Source organism: Cygnus olor, unplaced genomic scaffold (genome assembly GCF_009769625.2).
Source record: "Cygnus olor isolate bCygOlo1 unplaced genomic scaffold, bCygOlo1.pri.v2 scaffold_95_ctg1, whole genome shotgun sequence".
Lineage (NCBI taxonomy): Eukaryota > Metazoa > Chordata > Aves > Anseriformes > Anatidae > Cygnus > Cygnus olor.
This window is the reverse complement of record NW_024429179.1, coordinates 47,364-61,683: the sequence shown is the minus strand read 5'-3', so window position 1 is coordinate 61,683 and position 14,320 is coordinate 47,364. Positions and strand designations below refer to the sequence as shown.

At 48.1% G+C, this 14,320-nt stretch overlaps 2 long non-coding RNA genes across 3 annotated transcripts; both read left to right on the top strand.

Annotated features, from left to right (window-relative positions):
* The first annotated feature begins 4 nt into the window (after positions 1-4).
* On the top strand, positions 5-3,789 carry LOC121063434. Its single transcript, XR_005815976.1, has 5 exons — positions 5-143; positions 291-474; positions 580-830; positions 3,117-3,259; positions 3,743-3,789. It is a non-coding gene; the product is annotated as an uncharacterized LOC121063434 (long non-coding RNA).
* A 1,623-nt stretch (positions 3,790-5,412) lies between these two features.
* LOC121063433 lies at positions 5,413-7,662 on the top strand. 2 transcript variants are annotated; one of them, XR_005815975.1, is made up of 4 exons: positions 5,413-5,677; positions 5,731-5,832; positions 6,702-6,775; positions 6,966-7,662. It is a non-coding gene; the product is annotated as an uncharacterized LOC121063433 (long non-coding RNA). The 2 variants fall into 2 exon arrangements; XR_005815974.1 differs by having other exon boundaries at positions 5,731-6,775.
* Positions 7,663-14,320: the final 6,658 nt, after the last annotated feature.

Here is a 14,320-nt window from a genome sequence, read left to right as displayed (position 1 = left end):
GGGCGTCCCGCATAGCCATGGCATGGCAAAGCAGAGCGGATCCGGCTCACAGCTCTTGGGGAGAGCCCTGCCTCCAAGGGATGCTTTTAGTGCCCTGGGTCTCCGTGCAGCTGAGCTCAGGATTCTCGGTTGTTTGGATTCAGGTTGTGGATTTGTTTTGTTTGTTTTGCTTTTCTCTTCCCCTCCTCTTTTCAAGACTACTGAACTAAGAAGGAAGAAGTCCTTGGGGTGGCTTCTCTTTGCAAACAGGCACTGGAGGCTGCTTAAAGATCTCGACTTTGCTTTTGCAGTGTACCTGAGAACTGGTTGTCAAAGCCTGCAAGGACTTGAGCTGCCTGTGGCACATGAAGGAAGGCTATACAAAGTTAGGCAGAGAAAACAGCTGGCCCGCTTTCATTGTGGGAACAGGAATGAGGAAGTTAAATGTAAAATTTTCCCTGAAGTGAAAGCAGAATCCTTATTATGAAATGGGTTGTAAGTTTTTGTTTGTTTGTTTTGGTTTCTTTCTTTGTGCTTTTCCCCTCGTTGCAGAACTTTCCCATGCTTCGAGGCACAGAGCCATTCTTGTTTCATTTGTAGGACTGCCAGGCTTTGCTGAAGCACTCAAATTGCGGAGACATGTAGAAGTGCCCTAGATGACAGAGATGATGATCCTGCCCCTAGCTGCGTGTTCAAGTCCTAATGTCTCTTCCCTTACTTTCTGATGCACAAAGACTTGGCAGTAGCAGCTTTTGCAGTTTCCCCGATATCAGCAAGCCGTTTATCTCCTGGCATATCTCCAGGCATATTTCCTCCATCTAGATTAAGGAGCATACAGCAGAAAGTCTAAGGTAAACTGGAATCTGATGGCTTTATCTTCTCCCAGATTTCCAGTCCCAAGGAGTCCCGTGGCAGACCGTAAGCGGCTGCTGTCCCTGTGGAGGCTGTGCCTCTCTAGCTTTACAACCCCAGTGTAATTCCTCAGGCCGAACGAGGGGGTTTTATTGTGACCTGTGCTTGACACCTGTGTGCTCCAGAGTTCCCTTTTGGTTCGGGCAAAGTGGAAAGTGGCCCTTTTCCGTGCTGAGCCTTCCTAAGTCACCTGTGCAGGGACTCGGCACCAGAGCTCCCAGCCTCGTAGGCTAAACACACTTATCTGTTTGGCTGGCACTTGAGCATCCGCTTACATCCTTAGAGACACCCAACAGCTAACTTTTTAGAAGCAATTGTTGATCGCTTCTCATAGTAGCAGGAAAGTAAGTTTCAAAATACAAAACAGTTCACAGAATTCCTTCCTCCAGTTTCCTTGTTGTTCTGGTTTAGCCACTTGCTTCTACTGGATTTCACTTCTTGCGTGATTTTTTTCACCCTTGTACGGTTGATATGAGCTAGTTCTCCTGCTCTGCTGGCAGCTTGCTGCAGTTAACGTAGTGCTTCTCAATATCTGCTGTCTCACTGAGTTGGGATGCCTTTGTAGGAGTGGAGGATGGTCAGTTAGCAACGTCCATTGTTCCTGCTTTGGCTGTGCCCTCGTTTGAGACAAGGTGAAGATAAAAGAAGAGCCGATAAAGAATAACACAAGTCCATGGCACTGTGCTTGTTGGAGAGATGTCAACAAACAAATGCATAACTATATGTACAAAGATTTCCCGAGTTACTGCACTTTTTTTCCCCCTGCTATCAATACTGGCATTCCCTAAGGGTTTGTTCTTCTTTCAGTCTGGAGTTTAGCTTTCCTCAGATAAGCTCGGGGCCACTTTCAAGAATGACATCGGAGCTGGTTTCTTTCTCCATTCCCCTCATACTTTGTGGACTGGAGTCGCACTCCATTTGTGTCAGGGAATGGCGTTTTGTCTGGGGGCTTGCTTCCAGAACTGGGCTGCGTGTGCGGGGCTGCCCAGGCAGCCCACCCTGCGCACCGCCTGAACTGTCCTGGTCCCCGCGTGCCTTTGGCCAGAGCTCAAACCGAGGCAGTCAGAGCTGACCGATGTGCTCGGGTCAGCTGGCAGCTCCTTGCGTTGCATTTCAGCCTGGGGAGCATGGTGTGCAAATAAATGCATTTGAAAATCCTAAGAGGCAGTAAAGTTTTATGAAGTTTAGGCGACGACCGCTGTCTTATAAACAATAAGTTGTAAGGCTTTCTATTCTGATTTCTTTCTTACGCCTCCCAGAGGAAAAACGTTAAACATCTCTGTGACAGACCAGGCTGGCTCTCGTCACGCTTTAGATCTTGTTACATCTCTGCTGGATCTGGGAAACAAAAAATGTCTTCAAGAGTTGTTTCAGGTGCTCGGATTCAAACACGTGCTAGGGCAAGCATCTCGTGAGGCCCCTTTCCATCAGCACAGAGAACAGGAGGAAGAAAGGCGCTCTTCCACGTGCCCTTACCAGTGCCCTCCTCTGACAGTCTTCTTCATGCCTTTGCCATTATCTTGAGCAAGCACTAACTAAGCTCTTAGTAAAGTGGTTGCCGAGGAGTAGAAGAAGAATCTTGTCTATTTTCTGACTTCAGAGCAAAATTTAGTTTGATATACTCTCAATGAAACTTCATTTTGTAAGCAGAACAAGCCCCCCCCAGGTTTTCACAACTTCCCTCCTGTAGTAAAAACGATAGTACTCATCCTTGTAGGAGCAGCAATATGACGAAGGTCAACAGCAATTAAGAAGGGTTCTAAGCTTTGATATAACGAGCCTTGCTCTTTTCTGGAGAGAGCTCCTAATAAACATATTTGGCAACGTATGGAGATGGGAGAAAAACTCTAACTAGATTTTAATTCTAGGATGTATAACGTCAGGCTTGACTGTTCCTCTGACCAATTGAAATTAAAGTGTTTTTTTTTTTGTTTGTTTGTTTGTTTCATGAAACACTAAGTTTTTGTGAAAGGTTTTGCTTATCCAAAGAATATATTGTTATTCACAAGAAAATGTTTAGTTTTGAAAGCTGTTTTTTTTTTTCTTTTTTTTTTTTTTTTCAGGGTTTTTCTTGAGCACAGCAGTGGTTCCATGGTTCAGTGGTTCTACCTGCCATTCTCCCACTACCAAGTCAGGAGAGCTAACTAAACCTGCGCGAGGCAGAATTTCTTTATCTAAATCTATGTGGTTCACATAAATAAATCCATAATTCCTTCTTTTCATAGGATTATTCTTCTGGCAGTCTTGAATGTTTCAATGGACACTGCTTAAGATCAATGAGAAAAAGCATCCTGCCACATTCAGACTCTAGCTTTGAGGAAAGCGTGGCAATATTGAGTGAAAATGTCAATAGAGGACACTTTTCAAGGTATTGTATTTCTCTATGTTCAGTCTCTGTTCAATGTATAGATTGAAAAGCAAGAGTGAAAGTCCAGTGAGTTGAGTCCTGATAAACCTCCAGCTAAAATCAGCAGAGGACTATGAGCATGCTGATGTCAGTACCGGTACCTTAAAACTAGAATCCCTCTTCTCAGTGAGTCTTCTGCTTTTCTAAAACCATGTGTTTTTTTTCCCAACCCCTTTGAGGTATCTTTTTGACTTTGGTCACTGAGCTATTGCTCATACTTTTGAGCGTTCAAGATGAGCAAGTTAGGAAATGTGTGTACATCCAGACCTGTGTACATACGGTACGCAACAGACTTGGGATCTGGATCCTCCGCGTGGTCCACAGGCTTTTCTTTGCATACCATGGAGCACTGGCTTATAAACCTGGTGAAATTTGCCATTCTCGATGGGTCTAATCCAAGAATTCTTTTCTCCCTTCTCTCCTCTGTCCTCTTTCTTAATATAGGCAGTTGACAAAGCCGAAATCAGACTGATAAAGAGAATCTAATGCAGCTAAGTGGCTGTAACTCCCTAGGATACCTATTTCTGCTGGTTACTGAAGAGGATGGCACTTGGTCACTCCATCTATTTCATTTGGCCCCAAAACCTTCTGAACCCGTCAGCTCGTTCACTCATCAGTGACTTTTCTGTGAAGAGAGGTAGGTGCAAATAGGAGGCTATTTTATGAATTCCTTGAAGGCTTGGGGAGAGAGCAGTGTGAATTCCAGCTTGTTCGTAGGCACAAAGGAATCTGTTCCTTACCTCAGGTTTGTCTATTACGTGGATTTTCTGGAGTCTGCAGGACACAAAATAATTGAAAATTGCTCTTGCAAATAGGAGGGAATACTACAGTGTTACAGTATGCGTAAGTTAACGAGTAGTTCAGTGAGGAGATGCACAGAGCCACTGATGTTTGGAAGCTTTCACTGAAGTTGAGCAGTTTGACTTGAAACCAAAGTGCAATGCTAAGTTAACAGGCACGCCTGGTGCAGTGACGCCACTTGCTGATGACTGGAAAAATCCCTTAGTTGCAGGCAGTGTCCTAGCAGCTGTGGGCCAAACGGGGACAAGGGGCCTGAAATACAGCATTTCACGTGCTGTAATTCAAATTCTCATTGTGCAAAGTAAATTGTTATTGAGTAAGCTCAAACTTAGTTTTATAGTTGGCAATCAGCAAATTAAATCTTAGCTGTGATCCTACTACCACAGTGGTGTAGCTCTTACCTTCCCCTTGTGCTCTTGGCTATTTTAATGAGAGTGCAAGCAACAAACCTGTGCCAAAGGATGCTGTATGGTAAACAATGGGCAGAGTTTTTTTTCTGAAAAGCAGTGGGTTGGAGTTATCTGGTATTTGGGTCTCTCTCTTGAAACGGTTCTTATCTCCTTGAGCTGTTAGATCATAATGCAGGAAATGAAAGTGCTGCATGCTTAAACAGGGTAATAAAACATATACGCCTTAGGAAGAGACTTACAATGTAATAGTTTTTTTGAACAGTTAGATAGAGTTTTACATAAATGGACTGAAAACACCTTGGAGAAAGGTGTTGATTGTTTTCGCTTTTCCAAAAAAGAAGTAACTGGAGTAAACTTCCCTCCTGCGTGGAACAAAAGTTGCACATCTGTTTTCGTCAGACTAGCTTTCAGTCTATGAAAAAGTTTCTCTACAGGTCACGCTTTTAAGTGGATAGTTTAAACGTGCAGAACGATAAATAAGAGGAATGCAGTGGTCATGACAAGGACTTCTAATTTGGTATTTAAAGAAAAATCAGTCCGCTTCAGGGTGTCTGTTTGTTTGTTTGTTTGTTTACATTTTACAAGAGCAACGGTGAAATCAAGATAATCCCATCTTTACTGTCTCAAAATATTTTATATGTTTCTGCATTTCAGTCACCAGAACGCTGAGGACCAGAGCTGATGCAAAAGCTGCAAGGCGAGCCCATGGAGAAAATGGGAATTTGGAGCCGAAGCTGCAGACTTCGACGAAGTCGTTACCCTACTACAAATCCATCCCTTCTGTTTGACAAACTTATAACAAAGTAAGTCGTCTTTTCTTGCAAACCTACTAAAATGATCCTTCTTAGCAAGCCTTTGTGCTATGGCACGATATTGGCCTCAACTCGCTCTTTGTTTTGACAACAGAGAGGTATTGTCACTCCTGGCATTGAGAGTTCAGTATACTCGGGTGTAGGCTGAGACTTCCTTACGTGCCCCCGTGTATGCGATGCGTTGCTACTGGTAACTACTGGCCACCAGTGACCGTTACTGGTCAGGTATCACAGGCTTTCGGACTGTTTGGTCCGAGCATTCCACTGCTTAGCAGTTTTCCTAGCTGGTGAGCGTAGGCGGTGCTCTCTTCATTGTTCTACTGACGGTCACCTCTTTCCTTGGCCTACACTGGTATGTCCTGCTGTCCTTGTTAATAGATCGATTCCTTGAAGTCGTGGTCCTCTGTAGTTTATTGCCAAGCTGTTTAACCTGACTTTTTTGGGATTGGGTAATCATGGCTCGTTAAGTCTGCCTGGACTGAGAGGGTGTGGGAGAGGATGAGCTTGGAAGGTGCTTCATGTCTAAAGAATTTGGGCCCAATTGGTTTAATTTGCCGCTGAGGTTGTAGTTGTGGGACTGCCGTTTGATGAGAGATCTTCATCCTGAGCATCTTTTATATATGGGCCTAGGGGGTTTCTGGGTTGTCTTCTGAACCAAAACGATTACTTTACCTGTGACTTTCATTCGATTTAACTTTCCCCACGCAGCAGTTTTCTTAGTATCAGAAGTGCCTTCATTTTCAATGAACTTTTTGTTCCGTACTTACAAAAGGGAATGTAACGTTTGCTTAAGAAACTGAGGACAGTTTGATACAGTCAAAGCAAAGTAGTCCTAGCGATTCTGAGTTTCTGTCTGTGGTTTATTTCTGTTTCTGAAGACAAAATTGTTTTCTGCTTCAGAATTCCCTTTCCTTTCATTTCATTGTTTTCTACAACATGAAACTTAGATTACTATTAAGAGAAGAGCAAACAGCCTTGCCTCGGTTAACAAAAAATGACTTAATGCTGCTGTGCAGAGCAACTTAAGTAGTATTAAAAGCTGACATAAATTCTTTCTAATGTCTTACTACGTTATTCAGAATTCTTATTTTCCTCCTGCATTTAAATATATGTATTTTTTAATGTGCTCAATAAGAGGGAAAACAAACCCGAAAACAGTGTATGTTTGCAAATCCTCAAACGTTTGTTCTTAAATCTCCCTCAAAAATAAAGATTTGACCTAATTTTTTGGTAATGTCTAAAATCTTGGCTAAGTATCAATGACTTTTGCTTTGTGTGTACTGTATTAAAATGTCCTATTGATGATGTGTAGCATTTTAATTTTTTTCATCCATGCCTAACTTTGCTCTTCTATGTCAACGTTTTATCTTCATACTGCAGAAGTTGTGTTGCCAAAAATGGATGAAATGGAGAAGGTCCATAGATGCCAAATCCTGAATTTGGAAGACGTTGAGGTGCGCAGCAACCCGGAAGCAAATACTCCTTTATTTCGCCATTTTTGTTTAAGTAGAGTATTTCACCTAGGGAAGTAATGTAGTTGTAATTTTAATTGAACTGAAATGTCTTCCTTCCAAAGAATAGCGTGGTCTAAAGTCTTGCTCTCTAATTCTAACTTCATGTCTTGTTGATATGGTTGTGCTCCAGATATCTTTTAAGAGTGGAGGAAGTATCTTCTGCAGAAGACGTGAGATAACAGGGAGATGCTGGAATGCATGTCTTCTATTCCAGTTTCTGAATTGCCTTCTGCTTTTTGAATGGACACTGTTTACAAACAGCTGTTTTGGACTTGGGTTTTTACTCCAAATCTTACTAAAACCTCCGACTGGGGGACTGAGTATGCCAAAAGACTGGTGCTTTCCATCACCTTGGCAGTTTAAGCTGTTTATCTTTTTATCCTTAGCTCCTAAATCATATTTCTCATCCTGCTCAGGAACACATTTCCTTGGAAAGCTTAACAAAAGTTAGTGCATAGCTGCCTGTGTTTGTCACTCACTCGAATTTTGATTCCTGTTAACATGTTTTTTTTTCTTGATAGCTCACAAAGAATCTCCAGTATCATTGGTGAGCAATTGGCTGACGGGCAGGGCTCAAAGGGTTGTGGTAAATGGGGCCACTTCAGGCTGGCAGATGGTCACCAGTGGGGTCCCCCAAGGCTCCATTTTAGGGCCAGTCCTCTTCATTGCTTTTGTAAATGATTTGGATGTAGGACTAGAAGGTGTTTTGAGCAACTTTGCCAATGACACTAAACTCGAAGGAGTTGTGGACTCTGTTGAGGGTGGAAAGGCCTTGCAGAGAGATCTGGACAGATTGGAGAGCTGGGCGATCACCAGCCGCATGAAGTTTAACAAGAGCAAGTGCCAGGTCCTGCACCTGGGACGGGGCAACCCTGGCTATACGTACAGACTGGGCAACAAAACACTGGAGAGCAGCCCCGCAGAGAGGGATCTGGGGGTTATGGTTGATAGCAAGTCGAATATGAGCCAGTAGTGTGCCCTGGCAGCCAGGAGGGCCAGCCGTATCCTGGGGTGCATCAAGCATGGCATCGCTAGTCGGTCGAGGGAAGCGATTGTCCCGCTCTACTCTGCGCTGGTGCGGCCTCAGCTTGAGTGCTGTGTGCAGTTCTGGGCACCACAGTACAAAAAGGATGTAAAACTGTTGGAGAGTGTCCAGAGGAGGGCAATGAAGATGGTGAAGGGCCTAGAGGGGAGGACGTATGAGGAGCAAGTGAGGTCACTTTGCCTGTTCAGCCTGGAAAAGAAGAGGCTGAGGGGAGACCTCATTGCAGTCTACAACTTCCTCGCGAGGGGAAGTGGAGGGGCAGGCGCCGATCTGCTCTCCTTAGTCACCAATGATAGGACTCGCAGGAATGGTGTCAAGCTGAGGCAGGGGAGGTTTAGGCGAGACATCAGGAAGAGCTTCTTCACCAAGAGGGTGGTTGCACACTGGAACAGGATCCCCAGGGAAGTAGTCACTGCACCAAGCCTGTCTGAATTTAAGAAGCGTTTGGATTGTGCACTTAGTCATATGGTCTGAATTTTGGGGTAGACCTGTGTGGTGCCAGGAGTTGGACTCGATCCTTATGGGTCCCTTCCAACTTGGCATATTCTATGATTCTATGATTCTAAAACGCTGGCAGAATGCTTGAAAAAGGTGTGGCATCACCCTGGCACTTCCAAAGAGACAAAAAACACTGCAACGTGCTGGGGCTTGGCCTGTGCTCACTGGGCCACAGTCAATGCCACTGCAACCCCTGTGACAGACCCTGCGGCAACTCCAGCCCCTGTTACAGTCCCTGTGGCCACTGCAACCCCTGTGACAGGCCCTGTGGCCACTGCAACCCCTGTGACAGTCCCCGTGCCATACAACACAATTCTGAAAACAAACACAGCAAACCCAACATAAAAAAAAAAAATCAACCTTGTGATCGGCAACTATTAAACTGATCTAATGCTTGTAAGAAATTTCTTTTAACACACTCAACCTTTCAGGCTCCGCATTGGGTGCCAAAAAGGACTGTTGTGGTTTAACTTGGCAGGAAGCTCAGCACCACACAGCCGTTCGCTCACCCTCCTCCCAACCCTGTGGAATGGGGAAGAGAATCGGGAAAAGAAAGAAACAGAGAGGAAAAACCAAAACTTGTGGGTTGAAATAAAAACAGTGTAGTAGGCCAAAAGGGAAGGAATATTGATGATGATGATGGTGATGACGATAGTGAAGAAGAAAATGATAAGAATAAGAATAATCAAATGTACAAAGCACTGCTCTAGATGCCTGCCCTTATTCTCCCACACTCCCTGCCTATAACTATCCTGCCTCAGGACAGATCTCTGGATGGCATTCTTAAGTAGTTGTTTAATTTTAAACGAGACACGAAGTGCATTCAGGAGACATAAGAATAAGAACACGCTGGTCTGAACATCCCAAGGATTTTCAAAGTTTTGAAGATGGAGCCATCGTAACTAGCTCTTCAAGTAGAAGGGAAAGTGAAGGAGAAAGGCAGAGTGAAGAAGGAGGAAAAGTATTCCTCCCTTATACCCCCTCCCAGCCCCCCAGTTGGCTCCTTGAGGAGAAAAGGTAAAATGTGTAATTATTAATAGTTTCTGAGATATGGTTTTGTAAGTATGGTGTTACTGTAAAAGTCAGCCAAAGAAACTCTCTAGTAATCAGTTTGGAATTTTAGAAACCAGGCATTCTTTAATTGCGGCACCAGATGCACAGGGGATCACTACACCCAGTGTGCGTGCAGTCTTCCTCACTGTGTTCTGACACACGGAAAAGAAACTTTACAATTCAAGGAGAGTTATAAAGCAGCTATGTTTATTGCAGCGCTGGGTGCAAGGGGGATCGTTCCACCTAGCTTGTGCACCAAGGCTTACTACCAGGCTGCTTATATTGATAGGATATATGCATATTCATTTCAGTTCCCCCGTAAGTCTCTTGCATATTCATTAGGTATCGGAAGAATCATTAACATAGGTTCCCGCCCCTATTTGCATGTGCGCTGGAGTCCTCGAGTGGTCGTCCAGCGTACTCTGTTGGTCTTTTGATGAAGGCCAGAAGTCCTCCTTGCTGCTGAACTTTAGTTACCGGGGCAGCTGGTAAATGGCACAGAGACGTCTTGCATGCAGCATAGTCCCCGTAAGGGAGGAGGGTACCCCACAGGCGTTGAGACAAAATATTGCTGTGAAGTGAGTTACTCCACGAGGAACACGGCCAGAGATGATACAAATAAGTTTGGTTATTATTTTAAGTGATATATTCTTGTGGTACTTCAAATCTGGCTCTGTTGTTGTGTCAAGGAAGAGACCATTTGTCCTTTCAGCTTGGTATCAATGGAGGTGATGTCAATGCTGAGTACAAATACCAAATAAGTCTCATGACCAGTAATTTTTTCATATCATAAACCAGTGTTACACAGTACAGCAAAATGATAACCTTCAACCAGCCCCAGCAGTGCTGCCCCACCTAGTGGGGGCGTGAGGTCACAGAGAGGCCCTTTGTGACACAGGCCAGCGTCACCTGGCAATAGCTGGTGCTGGCACAGTGGCCCTGCAGTGTCCGTCAGGACAGCGAGGGGACAGGGCAGGAGCGAGTGGGACTGGCGAGGAGCCCCCCCCAGTGCAGCCCACGTCTTTCCCCACTGCCCGTGGCAGTCCCGAGCCTGCCCCCTCCTGACCCTCACCCCTCATCACTCTCAATGGAGCAGAGACCCTCAAGCCGCCCCAGGGTGGCCTGGGAAGAGGATGAGAGCTCCCAGGAGAGCAGCTCTCTATTGGAGCCCATCGAGCTGTGCGAGGTGGAGCTGCTGCAGCCTGGTGAGCGAGGGTCTGCGCTGGGGTGGGCAGGGCTGGGGCCAGCCGCGCCCCCTGCTTGAAGCCAGGGCCCCCTTCCCTTGCTTCATCCTTAAGCCCCTCTCTACAGCAATCCTTGCTCTCCTTCTGTCTTAGATGCTAGCTGGCTACCTGTGTATGAAGAGGAAGAGGAAGCTGTGGACTTCATCGAGGCCTACGTCAGAAACCCGGAAAGGGTAAGAGCAGCCCTTTCCATGGCGGCTGCGCCTGCATGTCCTGGCCGTGCCGCGGCTCTGCTGCCAGGCTGCTGGAGGGCTGCTGGCAGGGCAGAGCTGCTGCCCTCCAGGCATCCCGCACAGCTCCGCACCCCGCAATGCTGCGGTCCTGCTGGCTGTGGCTCCCCCCCTCACGCTCCCTCTTGGAATCTCTGTGGCTGCCAGGATGAGGTGCAGAAGATGAAGTTCCTGAGGAACATCGTCACCGTGTGCACAACCGCCCAAGAGAAGGGCTTGTTAGAGGGCCTTGACATCTTCTGCCGCGGAAATAAGCTGGCAGAGAACGTCCAGGTGAGGGGACGTCTGGTGGGCTGGGGATGGGCGCGAGGCTCCCTGGGCATTGGGCAGGGGTGACTGGGGACAAAATGCATGGATGCCGAGCTGCTCCCAGTGAGACTGTGGATGCTGCTGGGACCTCAGTGTTGGAAGGTGCAGGGGGCACTCTGGGTGCCGGTGCTGGGCTGGGGACACCAGGGCTCCTCTGGTCCTGCCCAGCAGCGCTGGCTTTGCTGGCGCTGAGTATCAACAGCTGCCAGGTCCTATCCCGGTTGTGCTCTGCAGGTGCTGCTGGACGAGGAGCCCAAGGACAAGCTGTGCACAGCGGTGCGGCAGCAAGCCATGCTTGCTGCCTCTGCCTTGAGGTACGTGCCCTGTCCTTGGCTCAGCTGGCATATCCCTAGGGCATGGTCCTGGCAGATCTGACCCTGGCAAGGAGGCATCCACCATCCAGGCAGGGCCTCTGCTCTCCCCTGCTCGGGGCTTGTCCAGAGGACAAAGGGAGCACTGAAGCTTTCTGCTGGGAGGTGTCAGGACCGTCCTCTGGCCCAGGCCAGCCTCATGGAGAAGGACACTGATCCCAGCAGGGCTCCCCATCCCTCCCTTGGAGTTCTGCCTACGGGAGGTCTGTGTCCACCTCCCTTTGTCATGGCGGCACTGCTGCCAGCACCAGTGTCTCTCCCTCTGCAGCATAGTGAAGATGGCGGTGGAGGATGGAATGATGTTTCTGTTACTTGCATCCTTCAAGAGCATCTTCTTCCTTCCTCCGAAAGAGGAACTGGACATTCACCTCTACAGTATGGTATGTGCTGGGTGAGCAACAGGAGCCCCCATATCTCTTTGAGCTACCTCCTGGCTTGCCTGTATTTACAGATGACTGAAGATCCTTGCTGGGCAGGGTCTCAGCCTTGCTTCACCCCATCACGTCCCTCTCACCCTTTCCATCTGCCTGGCTGTATCCAATGCTTGAGGCCTGGTCTGCGCACAGCACCTTTTCTGCCCTGAGGCCTCCAGTGGGCAGCGCACAGAGCTGCAGCTGTCCTTCCTTGGCAGTAAGGGATGTGGTGGTTTTGCCCCGCAGGACATCTGAGTTCCACCACAACTGCTCTCTCACTTTCCCTCCCCAAAGGGAAAGGTGGAGAAAATAGGATGGAAAGGGCTCAAGGGTTGAGCTAAGGACAGGGAGATCCCTCAACAACTATCATCAAGGGCAAAACAGGCTCAGAGTAGGGAGATTAATAACATTTATTACCTATTTCTAACAAGCTAGAGCAGTGAGTAACTCAAAAAAAAAACGGAAACACCTTCCCCCATCCACCCTCTTCTACGTCCTCCCCCCCAGGGGAACGGGGGAATGGGGGTTGCAGTCAGTCTATAACACTTTGTCTCCACCGCTCCTTCACGGTCCCTCTCTGCCCCTGCTCCGATGTGGGGTCCCTCCCATGGGATGCCGTCCTTCACAAAGTGATCCTGTGTGGGCTTCCCACAGGCAACTGCTCCAATATGGGTCCATACCATGGGGTCCATCTGTCAGGAGCAAACTGTTCCAACATATGTCTCCCATAGGTAGCAGATGCCCCCAAATCAACTGCTCCTGCGTGGGCTCCTCTCCACGGGCTGCAGCTCTGGCCCTGGGCCTGCTCCTGCGGGGGTTCTCCATGGGCCGCAGCCTCCTCCAGGCCACATCCACCTGCTCCACTGCGGGCTCCTCCATGGGCTGTAGTGTGGAGATCTGCTCCATGTGGGACCCACGGGCTACAGGGGGACAGTCTGCTCCACCAGGGGCCTCTCCACAGGCCCTGGGGAACTCCAGTTCTTGCACCTGGAGCACCTCCTGCCCTCCTGCTGCACTGACCTTGGTGTCTGCAGGGCCGCTTCTCACTCCTTGCTCTCCCAGCTGCTCTTGTGCAGCTATATGTATATATATATATATATATATATACTTAATCCACCCTGTCTTAAGAATGCTCTCACAGAGGCATTTCAACGTTGCTTATTAGCCTGGCTCTGGGCAGCGAGGGGATCCCCTTGGAGCTGGTCGAAACAGGCCCTTATCTAACAAGGGGCTGCTTCTGGATTCTACTCACAGAGGCCACCCCTGCAGCCCCCCAAAACCTTGCTATGTAAACCCAGTACAAGGGGGAGTTCAGCACAGTCTCTTAGAGCTTTGAAGGACCACTGAAAGCCTGCCACCACAACAATTTGTCCTTCTTGCAGACCCTGAAAAGTATGGACAACATGCTGCAGATGTTGCTGATCAGCCCTCCTGCCTCCAGCTTCGAGGAGAATTTGCATAAGATCTTGCAGGTTTGTAATTTTCACAGTGTGGGCTTCACAGTGGCCGTTCCTCACCCTAGAGCGAGGTGACATGTAATAGTGGAGAGTGCCCCCTGTGCCGTGCACAGAGACCATAGTGCCTGCAGGGCGTGTGCCCAGCACACTAGGGGGAGCCAGGGGCTGCCCACCAAGCTCTTCTAGGGCCCCAGTGTCCCCTGGCTGCTGTCAACGTCCCTTGCCCTCCACAGGTCCTTCCTGTGTCACAGCACAGCTTCCTCCCAGCACTTCTGAGCCTCCTCTGCCCCCAGAGCTCTCCTTGCAGCAAAGCAGTGGGAGAATTTGAGCCCTGTCCTTGTGCTCCGCACTGACAGCACCTGGAGCTGCCATCGCCCTGCTTTCCTGGTCCCCCGTGCTTTCCTTGCCAGGTGTGAATGGGCCATTTCTGCCTGTTGTGGTTTAACCTGGCCGGCAGCCCAGCACCACATAGCGGTTCACTCACCCTCCCCACTCCTTCTTTGGGATGAGGGAGAGAATCAGAAAAAATGAAGCCTGTGGGTTGAGATAAAGCCAGTTTATTAGGACAGAAAAGAAAGGAAAATAATAATGATTATAGTACTACTAATAATACACAATGCAATTGCTCACCACTTGCTGACCGATGCCCAGCCTATCCCCGAGCACCCGGTCCCCCCAACCCAGCCAGCCCCCCCCATATAATTGTTCAGCATGACATCAGATGGCATGGAATCCCCCTTTGGCCAGTTCGGGTCAGCTGTCCTGGGTCTGTCCCCTCCCAGCTCCTGCTGCACCCCCAGCCTGCCTGCTGGCAGGACAGAGCGAGAAGCTGAAAGTCCTTGGCTTAGTGTAAGCACTGCTCTGC